The sequence below is a fragment of the Ovis canadensis genome, chromosome 7 (genome assembly GCF_042477335.2).
Source record: "Ovis canadensis isolate MfBH-ARS-UI-01 breed Bighorn chromosome 7, ARS-UI_OviCan_v2, whole genome shotgun sequence".
Taxonomy (NCBI): Eukaryota; Metazoa; Chordata; class Mammalia; order Artiodactyla; family Bovidae; genus Ovis; species Ovis canadensis.
The window spans coordinates 96022521-96035152 of record NC_091251.1 but is presented as its reverse complement, the minus strand read 5'-3'; positions in this window follow the sequence as shown (position 1 = coordinate 96035152).

Here is a 12632-nt window from a genome sequence, read left to right as displayed (position 1 = left end):
CTTATTAAATAATTTACATAGTAGACCATCATTCATTCTATTACCTACTCACACATTCATTCATGCACTATCATTCATTCAACATGTATTTGAGCTCCTTGCATGGGCCAGGTCCTGGGCTAGCTCTGAGGACACAGTGGTGTCTACGGACCTGACTCAAGAGTTTGAGGGTGGAGATTCAAAAGCTTCTCATTCATCTCACAGGAACAAACACCTGTTTGCACTATCTACTGTGGCTCTGGATCCAACGGCTGCTAGTTTTATTCCATGACTTCGTAAACTTCCTTCCTTTGTCCCTTTCTGTCTTTTCTTCTTCCCCTCCTCTTCCATTCTCTTTCACCCTCTCTTTGCCCAGGACTCTATCCACGTCTCAGGCCCTTACTACTCCTACCAGAGTTCCTTGGTGATGACCAAGACGGATGACCACTCATGACTCTGGAGTCAGACCAACCTGAGATGAATCTCAGCTCCTCTACTTCCTAGTTAGGGACAAATCTGACCCTCCGATTCCCTCCTCTATAAAACAGAGATAATAACATCGACTTTGTTCAAATGATTGAATTAAACAGTGACGTCACCCCTCGGCAGCCAAGAAAGCTTTACCAACCAGGGAGATATGATGATCAATCAGTGGAGCCTCTACATGGGCATTATTTTCAGTACTGTGTGTTAGTTGCTCAGTCATGCCCGACCCTTTGGGACCCCATGGACTGCAGCTCACCATGCTCCTCTGTCCACGAGATTTTCCAGGCAAGGATACTGGAGTGGGTTGCCATTTCCTTCTCCAGGGGCTCTTCCCAACCCAGGGATAGAACTCGGGTGTCCTGCGCTGCAGGCAGATTCTTTACTGACTGAGCTAGACTGTGAAGACACACAAAGAGCTAATGTGTCTTCCGGTCAGAAGCCATAGCCCCGGGGAAGGTTCACAGTAAGTGCTCAGTAAGAAGAAATGTTATTAGCTGCTTTTCACAAGGAAAACCCCTCACTCCTGGGCACCAGCATTTCTCAGAAACCTGTGCTGTAGGGCTAATGTTAGCTTATCTGGTTTTATTTGCAACTCCAATCTAGCATTTGGAGAAGGCAATGGCACCCCACTCCAGTACTCTTGCCTGGAAAATCCCATGGATGGAGGAGCCTGGAAGGCTGCAGTCCATGGGGTCGCTGAGGGTAGGACACGACTGAGCGACTTCACTTTCACTTTTCACTTTCATGCATTGGAGAAGGAAATGTCAACCCACTCCAGTGTTCTTGCCTGGAGAATCCCAGGGACAGGGAGGCCTGGTGGGCTGCCATCTATGGGGTCGCACAGAGTCGGGCACCACTGAAGTGTCTTAGCAATAGCAAAATCTAGCATTTTTCCCCCCTTTTTTGGCCTGGCTGGGAGGTTTGAGGGACCTTAGTTCCCCAACCAGGGATCAAACCTCGGCCTTCAGCAGTGAAATAGCAGAGTCCTAACCACTGGTTCTCCAGGGAATTTCCCTTTATGGCTTGAAAGTCATTTCGTTCTGTGGTAAATTTGAATATAGGCTGTATATTAGCATATTCTAAGGAATGGGTAATAACCCAAGGAATTAATGTTAAATTTGTTAGAGATAATAATAGTAAGAAAATGTCCTAAAATTTCAGATATGTATATAAGAATTTAGGGGTGAAATGGTAGGCCTTCAGGTATTTGCGCTTTAACAATCAGAGGAAAAGAAGAAGAAAGCATATCCCCAGCCCATACCATTTCCCATTAAAGCACTGATCTTTTACTACCTAATTGAAAAAAAAAAAGAGTAAAGAATATATGGCAAGATATCAATAATTATTGAATCAGGGGTTCATTTTACCATACTATAATTGATGTGTTTAGTAAGTTTTATAATAGAAAGGTTGAATATCTGTTCTTGACAAAGGAAGTATCACTTTATGGAAGAAAAGGGGAAGGAAACTTACCTGCACACAGCATTTCCTTTTAGGCAGAGGGCAGGCAGCCCTGTCCTTAGCCAGGAGCAGAGCTTGCCAAGCGTAGGCTAAGTCACTGGATTGATGCCTGCTTTATTTACAGGGCTTTTGCTAGGTGCCCTTGAGGAATTTACCTGGATAGGGAAGAAGCCCTATGGATAACTTACCCCTCCTCTACCCCAAAGAGAACAGGCACAGGTACCACACTGTACAGCTAGGCCTCAGGCAAGGTTTCAAGAGTTTGCATCCTCTCCCTGCAAGTTCATTACAATTTTTTTTCTGTCACCTCTGTTTCATCAATAAAGGGGAGACAAGGCCAAAGGCCAAATCCAAGTTCTCCCAATTATTCTGTTCATAACTCAAGCCTGGTACCCTAGATCTTGGTTAATTTATCCCCAGTCTCCTCTATTCCCCACCACCACACATTAGGTAGCCCCTTTCACTAGTTCCCTTCCAGAGTTTCTTTTTGCCAGTATAAGCAAATGCACATATACATTCTCCAATAGACTTAACATTAGTAACAACGCAAGTTGAAGCCAGAGAAAATTGCCCTTTTCCAGGTAAGGAGTGAAGTAAGTCTGGAAGTTGTTAGCATATAGATAGATGAGCTCTAGAGTCCATGGAGAAGAATAAGAAGGGGAGGAAAAGGAGAGAAAGAAAAGGGACTTTAGAGTCAGCCAGAGGAAAAATGCAAAGAGGTGGAAAGAAAAATCCAGAGAGAATATTTTAAGAAGAGAGGAGTAGTCAATTGTGTTACCTGCTCCGAATATGTGAATACATCTGCATGAACCACCCTGGAAAGATAGCCACGTTAAAGAAGGAGTTTGGAGTAAAATAAATGTTCTGATCCTACTTTTGCAAAATTGATATCTATATATACATGTTCAGTGAGTAGAAAGCGGTCTAGAAGACTTTAGAAAGGGTGGACTAATGCAAACCCTGGGTGAGTTTTGTTTGTGGAAAGAAGTGGCTTTTTGACTTAGCACACTTCAGCTTTGTTTGCATTTTTTTACCACAAGGATGTATTCTTGTGGTAAATTTAAAAAAAATTGTAAAAGGGGGAAACTACCGTTTAAAACCATTTATATTCAATTTTCTGAGGCTGTAGAGAAAATGATTAAGAGCATTGGCTTCAGAGTCTAATAAATGCAAGTTTAATCCCCAGGTGTATCCCATGAAAAAATTAACCTCTCATCCTCAGCTTCCTACTCTGCAAAATAATTGTAGTGATAATCACTTCAAAGGATTGTAAGAAGAATTAAACGGGGGAATCACGAGTAAAGCATCTAGTACAATGACTGTCATACAGAAAAGGCTCAATTAATATTAGTTATATATAATAACTTATATAATATTAGTTATATACATAGTTGGGCTTCCCTGGTAGTGAGTGTGTTAGTCGTTCAGTCATGTCAGACTCTTTCTGACCCCATGGATGGAAGCCCACCAGGGTCCTCCATCCATGGGATTTTCCAGGCAAGAATAATGGAGTGGCTTGCCATTCCCTTCTCCAGAGGATCTTCCTGACCCAGGGATTGAACATGGGTCTCTCACATTGCAGGTGGACTCTTTACCATCTGAGCCACTAAGGAAGACTTCCTGGTAGCTCAGCTGGTAAAGAATCCGCCTGCAATGCAGGATTTGGTTTGATTCCTGGGTTGGGAAGATCCCCTGGAGGAGGGCATGGCAACCCACTCCAGTATTCTTGCCTGGAGAATCCCATGGATGGAAGAGCCTGGCAGTCCCCAATCCATTGGGTCACAAAGAGTCAGACACAACTGAGCAACTAACACAGCACACACAGCACATATACGTAGTTAATAAAATAGCTATGACTAGATTGAACCAGTCAATCAGAGATGTACTCATTTGGACCACATTACTTCGGTCCCTCTAGAACTGCTGTCACTGAAATACATTTTCTGCATCATGATTTGGTTGTTAAAAGAAATGGTGATGGAGTTCAGCCAGTGTTATCTCTTGCCAAGACCCATCCCATAGACCCACCTACTGTACCGGGGAGCCCCTGAGGGGCCTGAGTCTACCCAGGGACCGAGCAAGATGATCCTCAGCAGTATTTCCATGTGTTATTGTATTTTCTATCATTCTCATCAGTTTCTATGTTTGTTTCACAATGCACATGATATATCAGTTCCTCAGTGCACCTGTGTAAATATAAACAAAAATACCTATATTGGGGAGTTCAATGATTTTTTTACCCATGGAAGGCTAAAAAAGTTTGGAAAGCAGTGTCTGCTTGAGGAGTTCTGTCAGGATCAAGGTTACAAAAAGCTGCATTTCTTCCAAGGATTTGGTTTACCGTTTTCAATATATATAATCAGTCCTGTCACCAAATGCCTTTCCTTCTTAGCTTTGGTTGCTAGAAACCTGAGAGCCAGATTCCGAACCCAGTCCTACTTACAGAATGCCTGTGGGTGGTATTCTGAAGGCTGTGGTTCTGAGCACGACTGGAACCACAGTTCCAGTGTTCACATCCCACTGAGTGAACTTGGGCAAGTAACTTAACCTCTCTGCATCTCTGTTTCCTCAATGTGAAATAATTATAATAGTAATCACTTCGTAGGATTATTATAAAGAGTAAATGAGGTGGGACTTCCCTGCCGGTTCAGTGGTGAGGACTTCACCTTCTTAAGGAGCTAAGATCCCACAAGCTTCGCAGCCAAACAACCAAAACAGAAACAATATTGCAAAAAATTCAATAAAGACTTTTTAAATGGTCCACATCAGGACTTCCATGGTGGTACAGTGGATAGGAATCCACCTGCCAGTGCAGGAGACGCTGGTTCCATCCTTGGTCCAGAAAATCCCACAGAGCAACTTAGCTCCTACATTGCACCTGCTGAGCCCAACACATCAGGACCCCATGCTTCACAACAAGAGAAGCCACCTCAATGAGAAGCCTGAGAGCTGCAAGGAAGAGTAGCCCCCACTCGCCACAACTAGAGAAAGCCCACATGCAGCAACAGACCCATCGCAACCATTAATTAATTTCTTTAAATGGCCCACATTTAAAAAAAAAACCTAAAAAAAGATTAAATGAGATGATGCATGTAAATCATTCAGAACAATCCTCTGCAATAGTAAGTACTCACATATTATTTTTGTTATTATTATTAGCTCTCATTCCATGATTTCTTTACCCTTGCTTTTCTTAAGCCCTACTTCTGCTATTCTTTATGTATTTCAGTAAGTCACTTAAAATCCTTTTTGAGGGGAAAGAGTATAATAAGCAAACAGTTGTGCAAATTTTTTTCCTTAATATGCCAAGCACTGAGTTAGGTGCTTGAAGAATACAAAGATAAAGAAGAGATTGTTTCTGCCTTCAAGGAAATGCTCAGTCTATGGGGGAAGTCATACATACAAATATCCATGAACCAAATACAGCATATGGGAAGCCATGCCAGAAAGATGTGCAAATGCCATGAGGACATGAAACAGCTGAGATCCGTGAAGTCTTCCTGGAGGAGGTGGCATGGGAGCTTTGCTGCCTGGGAGACAAGGATGATAGAGCAGAGATTCCAAGTGGAGGGAGTACTTGATAATCTAAGGCACACTCTTCAGGATTGATGTTATGGTAGATACTCAATAAATCCCTGCTTTTTTTTCTTTGGTTTCTTTTTTTTTTAAGTTTATTTATTTATTTGGCTGCACCAGGTGTTAGTTGTGACACATGGGATCTTCAATCATTGCAGCACACGAGATCTTTGAGTTACACCAAGTGGGATCTAGTTCCCTGACCAGGAATTAAATGCTAGGCCCCCTGCATTAGGAGCACAAAGCCTTAGCTACTGGACCATCAGGCAAGTCCCAAATCCCTGGGTTTGAATATTTGATTCAACTGACATGAAAAGAGGGAAGAAGAGAATAGGGCAAAGCCCAAAAGCACCCCTCTTTCAAGGGAAGTAAAAAAGAACAGGAACAGAACCAAATCCTCTGAGGTGGGAAGATAAACTTGCCTGCCAGGCCAGGAAACACTGGTGTGAAAACCAGATTCAAGCAGCTGCTCTGAGAGAGGAGTGGATGGAAGATTTGGGTAGGACATGGGAGGGGTCTTCTGCCTGGATCTGTCTGCTGTGCAGAGCAAATACGGTAAGCCCTTAACATCTCCTTTCAGGCTCAGAGATAGAACTTTTCTTTCATTGTGTGGCTTTCAACTTCAGGCCTTCCAGAACCACTTTCGGGCATAGTCCTGTCATCTCTAAGCGGAGTAATCCCAGATAACTTGACTACACACTCCCTGCCTGAGAGTCTAAACATGAGAAACCTAGTCACAATTAAACCCCTGCCCCAAAGGTCCCTAATAAGGGACAGAGGGTGGGAAGCAAAGTAGAATATACAGTTGGGCACAACTGGCTTTTAATTCTTGTGTGTGTGTGTGTGTTTAGTCACATCCATCTCCTTGCGACCTCATGGACTGTAGCCTGCCAGGCTCCTCTGTCCGTGGAATTCTTCAGGCAAGAATACTGGAGTGGGTAGGCATTCCCTTCTCCAGGGGATCTTTCCAACCCAGGGATCAAACCCGCATCTCTTGCATCTCCTGCATTGGCAGGCAGGTTCTTTACAAGATGCCAATCCCAATCAGCCCTGGCTTCCTCCTCTTTAAAATGGGGATGTGAAAGTTGGCCTCAGAGGCTTGTTTGGAAGGATCGCAGGACACAATGTACATTTGCCTAGAATTCAGTAGGCACAAAGGTCATCTCTGAGCTCTTTCCATTCCTGAAAACGAATAAGCTACCACTTATTAAGCACCTCCACCGTGTCGGGCACTGTATTAAGTGCTTCATTTGTGTCCCCGTTTACTAACAAGGCCCACAGTGCGGCAAGGTGAGCTCATAACCTTCCTTCTACCCTTGGAGATAAAATCTCCTGAAGTGGTCAACTTCTGTAACACCTGTGTCCTCAGAAAGTTTGATATCGCTCAGGGCTAAACTCAACTAATCCATTGTTTACAGAAGGTTAGTGATGATTCAAGGCAGTCCAATCTCCTTCTTTCCCCAGAAAGAGCAGAGTAGGTAATATCTATGTAGATTTAATGTAAAAAGTTTACAGCTTCATTTTCCTTTCTGAGTCAACATTTCCTTCTTTCTGTTTTTTTTAAGGTAGTGTCTCCCAAGTTGGCTGCTCATTGGAATCACCTGGGGAGGTTAAAAAACTGCCTCCCTCCTCAAGAGACTGTGATATATAACACATGGTCTGGAGTGAACCTGCGCCTCTGGATCTTTTTAATTCCTGGGTATGCCAATGTGCAGTTAATGTGAGAACCACTGTCCTAAATCCTCAAATTAAAAAGTTATCTATCTACTTTCCACCTTAATAAATACATTTTTAAAACAAAAATGAAATGTCCATTTATGTATTGTTCTGCTACATGCTTCTTTTCACCCAACAATATGTCATGGGTCACGTTCCTGGTGGGTACATATAAAATTAGCTCACACCTTCTAGCGGCTGCACAATATTTGATTGTAGGAAGGTACAATAAAGTATTTAATCAATTAATTGGAACTGGACACAGGTTGCTTCCACTTTTTCACTATTACAAAAAAACATGCAGGAGACAGGTTTGCACACATTGTACAAACATTTCCATAAGATTCACAAAATGGAATTGCTTAATCAGAGAACATAGTATGGAGAGAAGTATTTATATACTTATGTATTTCTCTTGGGTTTTAGTAAATGAATGAAGGAAGCACTTTGTGTTGTCATTTGCTAGATACACGCAGAGAATTGCGGCTGAAGTGGCTTCTGAGTCCTTTAAGGGACAGGACTGCTCGGCCCTTTGAGGGCGCTGAGAACTGGCTGGGCTAACCGAAACCAGGGCCACCTCTGTGGCTGTCTTTCAGCTTTTCTGTCTGAGGTGGGAGGTGGCCAGGGGCCAGAGTTTTCATTCCTTTTCCTTCAGGGTGTCTTTTGATGTGCTGGCCCATATCCTAGGAAGTGGGAAGCACTGTGGGGGGCTCTTAGAAGATGTGGAACATGGCAGTCAGAAGCAGGCAGCACTGGTTTTGTCGGAAGCTTGGCTCAGTCCACAAGGGCAGGGCCTGCATGAGATGGAGAGGGTCAGGGAGCCGCAAAAACAGAGGCAGGCCTGAGTCTCCACAGGGCCTTGCACAGAAGTGAGAAATAACTCTCCTTTGTCCTGGCCTGCCCTACCAAACTACTGTCTGAAACAAAATGTGGGCTTCTGTACCGGCCACCTTGGGGGGCAAAGGGAGCCCAGTGGGGCCTGTCCTGAGGATCAGGAAAGATCAGAAGGATGTCTTGGCCGACTTCAGAGCCAGCTGTGAAAGTTGCTCAGTCGTTGCCGACTCTTTGCGACCCCATGGACTATAGTCCATGGAGTTCTCCAGGCCAGAATACTGGAGTGGGTAGCCTTTCCCTTCGCCAGCTGGTAAACAGGTAAACAGCAGGGATGGGGGGATTGTATAAGAGAGTCGGAGGAAGGAGTTGCCCGATTGGTCCTCAGACTCACAGTCAAGGTGAGGGGTGTGAGTTCACATCCGGGCACTACTGCTGACTGTTGGTTGGCAGCTGACCGAGTAGAGGCCTGGGATGAGCCTGTCCTCTCTGAGAACCTCTTTCCTCATCTGGAAAATAGAGTCCACACTTCTTTCATCTTGAGTTGTTGTGAGAATTAAATGAAGGAACAGAGGCAAAGGCACTTAGCACTGTCCCTGGCACACTGTAGGTGCTCAATAAATAATAGCTGCATTATCAGTGGATTAGGGAGTCATGCAAGAAAGATAGGGACCAGTATCCTACAGGGAAGTCACCTTGTGGGGCCTGGAATCAGGCTTGCAAGGCCCAGGGAAGCAAATTCCAGCCGCTGCTACTGGGCGGAGGGGATAAACTGTCCGGAGCAAAGGGCTGCACCTTCAGCCCAGGATTCTAGGATGTGGGCCCAGCATGGAGCCCCATCTGTATTTCTGCGGCCCTAGCTGTGTGTTTCACGGGCCAATGCCCTCAACCTCCAGGGAACTGTGAGAAGACCCCTGGGGCCTGGGGGACCTGCGGCCCTGGCCGTGGCCCTGAGGGAACAGGGGGTGGGGGCTAGGAGGGAGGCTGTAAAAAATGTAAATGGTGTGATGAGGAGTGGCTCCAGCCGTCTGGCACTCCCCGGAGCTGGCAAGGGCCCGGAGAAGGAGCCCCAGGCCCCGGGCGCCTTTTGTCCCAGGGCTTGGCTATGTAAAAGCTGGGGGAAGGGGCAAGAATTCAGGGAACTTGTCCATTCACGGAGCCTCCCTGCCAGCAGGTGCGAGATGGGGGAGGGAGTCGCGGACTCCAGCGGCCTGGAAGGTTTAGAAATGAGAATTTACAACTCAGCATGCAGTGGACGGCAAACAGATTCCTTGGGTTCCAGTCTCTGAGGCTGTGAAACTTCAGGCCAGCCAGACTCCATCCTGCTTAAAATTGAGGCCAGCCACTGGTTCCCTGCCCCCCAGCCGGCCCTTCCAAACTCAAACTCCCAAACTCATTCTTTCCCCAAAACCCCACTTTCCAATCTGCTTCACCAGCCCTACTTACAAGGCTGTTAGATTTTCTCAGGTTTTCTGTTTGTTTTTACTTTTCCATTCTTCTCTGGTTGCTTGGGGTTCAGTTTCCCCAAAGCACCGTATTCAAGCATGAGATAGTGCCTGGACCGAAGTCCTAGAAAAACCAGTGTCAGGAGAGGAAGGAAGCCTGGGTCTGAGCCCTGCTCTGCCCTTAGGAGCTGAGTGAACTCCAGGCAAGTTACTAACCTTTCTGAGCTGCTGTTTTCTATAGTAAAAAGGAATACTGTTTGTTTCTGCTTCTCAAGGTTTCTGTACAAATTAAGTGCTGAGTTAATGTTTAGGGAGCTATCAGCACAACGCCTGGCACAGAAAAGGGATTCAATGAATATTAGGCTATTCCCCTTAATAACCGTAGACAAGTAAGGCCAAAACTCCCTGCAATATTGTTTCAATTCGTATTCCCTGTTACTAGAGAGATTAATCTTCTTTTTATACATTTATTGACTATTTGCATTTCCTATGTGGATTGTCTGTTATCCATTTTTCTTTTTTGTTGTTGCTGTTTTTGATTTAACAGTTGATGGGAGATCTGTAACAGTTTGATTTAACAGTTGATGGGCATCGCTGACTTGATGAACATGAGTTTGAGCAAGCTCCAAGAGTAGTGATGGACAGGGAAGCCTGGCGTGCTGCAGTCCATGGGGTTGCCAAGAGTCGGACACGATTGAGCCACTGAACTGAACTGGGAGATCTTTATGCATTCTGGAATTCTTTGTTATACAATTTGCAATTTTCTTCTTTTTGTCTGTCACCTGCTTTTGGCTTTTAGGTGTCTTTCAACATACAAACACTTTTTCTACACAGGGTAGAAATCTGCTCTGAGGGGCTGGTTCTCCATAGACTGATTTACTTGGTTTGGGGGCCTCACTAATGCCCTTTGGCCAGTATCCTCCCCAGGGCTTTCTCAGGCCCTCCATTGTCCTCTAAATGGAACGTGAAAACCTGCTTCTTGTGCTGTTTAGGGATCCTGCTGGATCACAGTTCTATCCCAAAATGTGCACACTCCGCCTCCTACTGGTTTCTAGAAGAATCACATCTTTCTTTTACTGGTGTGATGATTTGGGGGAACTCCAAATTCTGATAAATCAATGGCGGAATGAGAATTTGGATCCTCCATTAACCCTCTCTGGGGCCCAGGACTGAATCTAGAAGTCTCCATCCCTCACCATCCCAGTCAGCTGCCCAAATTCACGTTAAGTGACCACTTAACTGATACATTTCTGAGAAGCTGGGCATAAACCTAATTTGATGGATTAGATTTTAATGCACTAAAAGAGAAGGAAATTAATGTTGTGAAGTCAACTAGCTCATATATTGGGCATTTACTATGTGCCATTTGCTGTGTTAAGTACTCTACTCGAAGACCCTATTTAATTTTCTTGACAATTAAGAAAGCTCAGATTTCTCCATTTTATAGATACAGAGACAGCTCAAGAGATTTTTATGCAGCTTGGCCAAGGTCACCAGCTGAAAGGCTGCCAGACTGATGAAATAAACATAGGAGCCTAGTTAAAGTTTAATTTCATATAATTATTTATTTAGAATATTTTTTTTTAGTATAGCAAATATCAAATATTTCATGCAATATTTTGTCTGCCAATCCTATCCAGATGGTAAGGGGGCGGGGAATGTGGACTGGAATCCAAGTTGCCTTATTCTCTGGCCTTCCAACTGTAAGACCCCGGAATTCTTCGGAAAGGGAACAAACCTCCTGTACTGACACTCGGACTCCATCTCAACACGCTACTAGTATGGAAATGGGGGAAGTAAGTCGATCAGTCGTGTCCGACTCTTTACGACCCCACAGACTATACAGTTCATGGAATTCCCCAGGCCAGAATACCAGGGTGAGTAGCCTTTCCTTTCTCCAGTGGATCTTCCCGACCCAGGAATAGAAATGAAGTCTCCTGCATTGCAGGCAAATTCTTTACCAACTGAGCCACAAGGGAAGCCCCGTATGGAAGAGCAGCCTTCTTAAAAAGCATCCTCACCCTCAAACCCCCACTCCTCTGACTTTTGAGAAAACTTGTGTACATATCCAGCTTGTAAATTTAGATGCCCACATTCAAATGTCTTATAGCTTCCAATATTCTTAGTAAGTTTGACATTCATTCAGTCAACATCCAATACACCCATTTAATTCCTTGACAAATATTTATTGTTTGGGGGCTTGTCGTGCCAACCAGGACGAGAAAAATGAATTAGACAAACTGGACTCAGCCCTTGTCCTTGAGGAGCTCCTGTTTCACCGCAGGAGATTGACAAGTAGACACGATAGGGTGTGATGGTTGGGGTGGGCTATGATAGACTGAGAGTTGCTCCAGGAGCAGAGGGGCTTAGGGGTGCGAACAGCCAGATGCAAAACCCAGGAGACCAGCTTCAGGGTGGATAGTTCTGTTTTCCTCTGGAGGAGGAAACAAAAGATAATAAACTTTAGCCAGTGGTTAAAATCTGCAGCAAAAGATGAATTCAGATGAAGAAGAACATGAGAACTCGGGCTCCAGAGCCAGACATCCTCGTTACATTCAAGTTCTCTGGCTTGCTAGCCATGTGAGCATGACCATGTAACCAAACCATCCTCTCCTTGCCCAAGTTTTGACTTCTCTGAAATGGGGGAAACAACATGGTCTATCTCATTGGTTTGATGCACAGGTTAAATTAAATAATCCATATAAAATGCCTAATGCAGCTCCTGAAATGTAGTGAGTATGCAAATGAAGTTAACATCAAGTGTTTTCCCCTTCCACTAGATCTTCCCTTAAGCCTACAAACAAGTTATAATATCTTACTTTGACTCCATATTTTCCTCTAACTACTGGTGTATTATCTGTTCCTCTTTTAGGGCATAACTCTTTGAAAGAATTGCCTGTAACCCCTGCTTCTGTTTTTATTACCTCCTTCTCTTTCCTGAACCCGCTTCATGGAGCCTGTTTTTGTTAAGGTCACTGACAAGCTCCACAATGCAAGCCCAGTGGGCAATTCTCATCTCACTTGCATCCCTTCAGCAGTATTCAATGCAGCTGGTCCAGCCATGCTTCTGGAAGGGCTTGCTTTCCTTGGCTTCCAGGACCCCAGGCTCACCTGGTTCTACCTCCCTCCTGCTCCTTC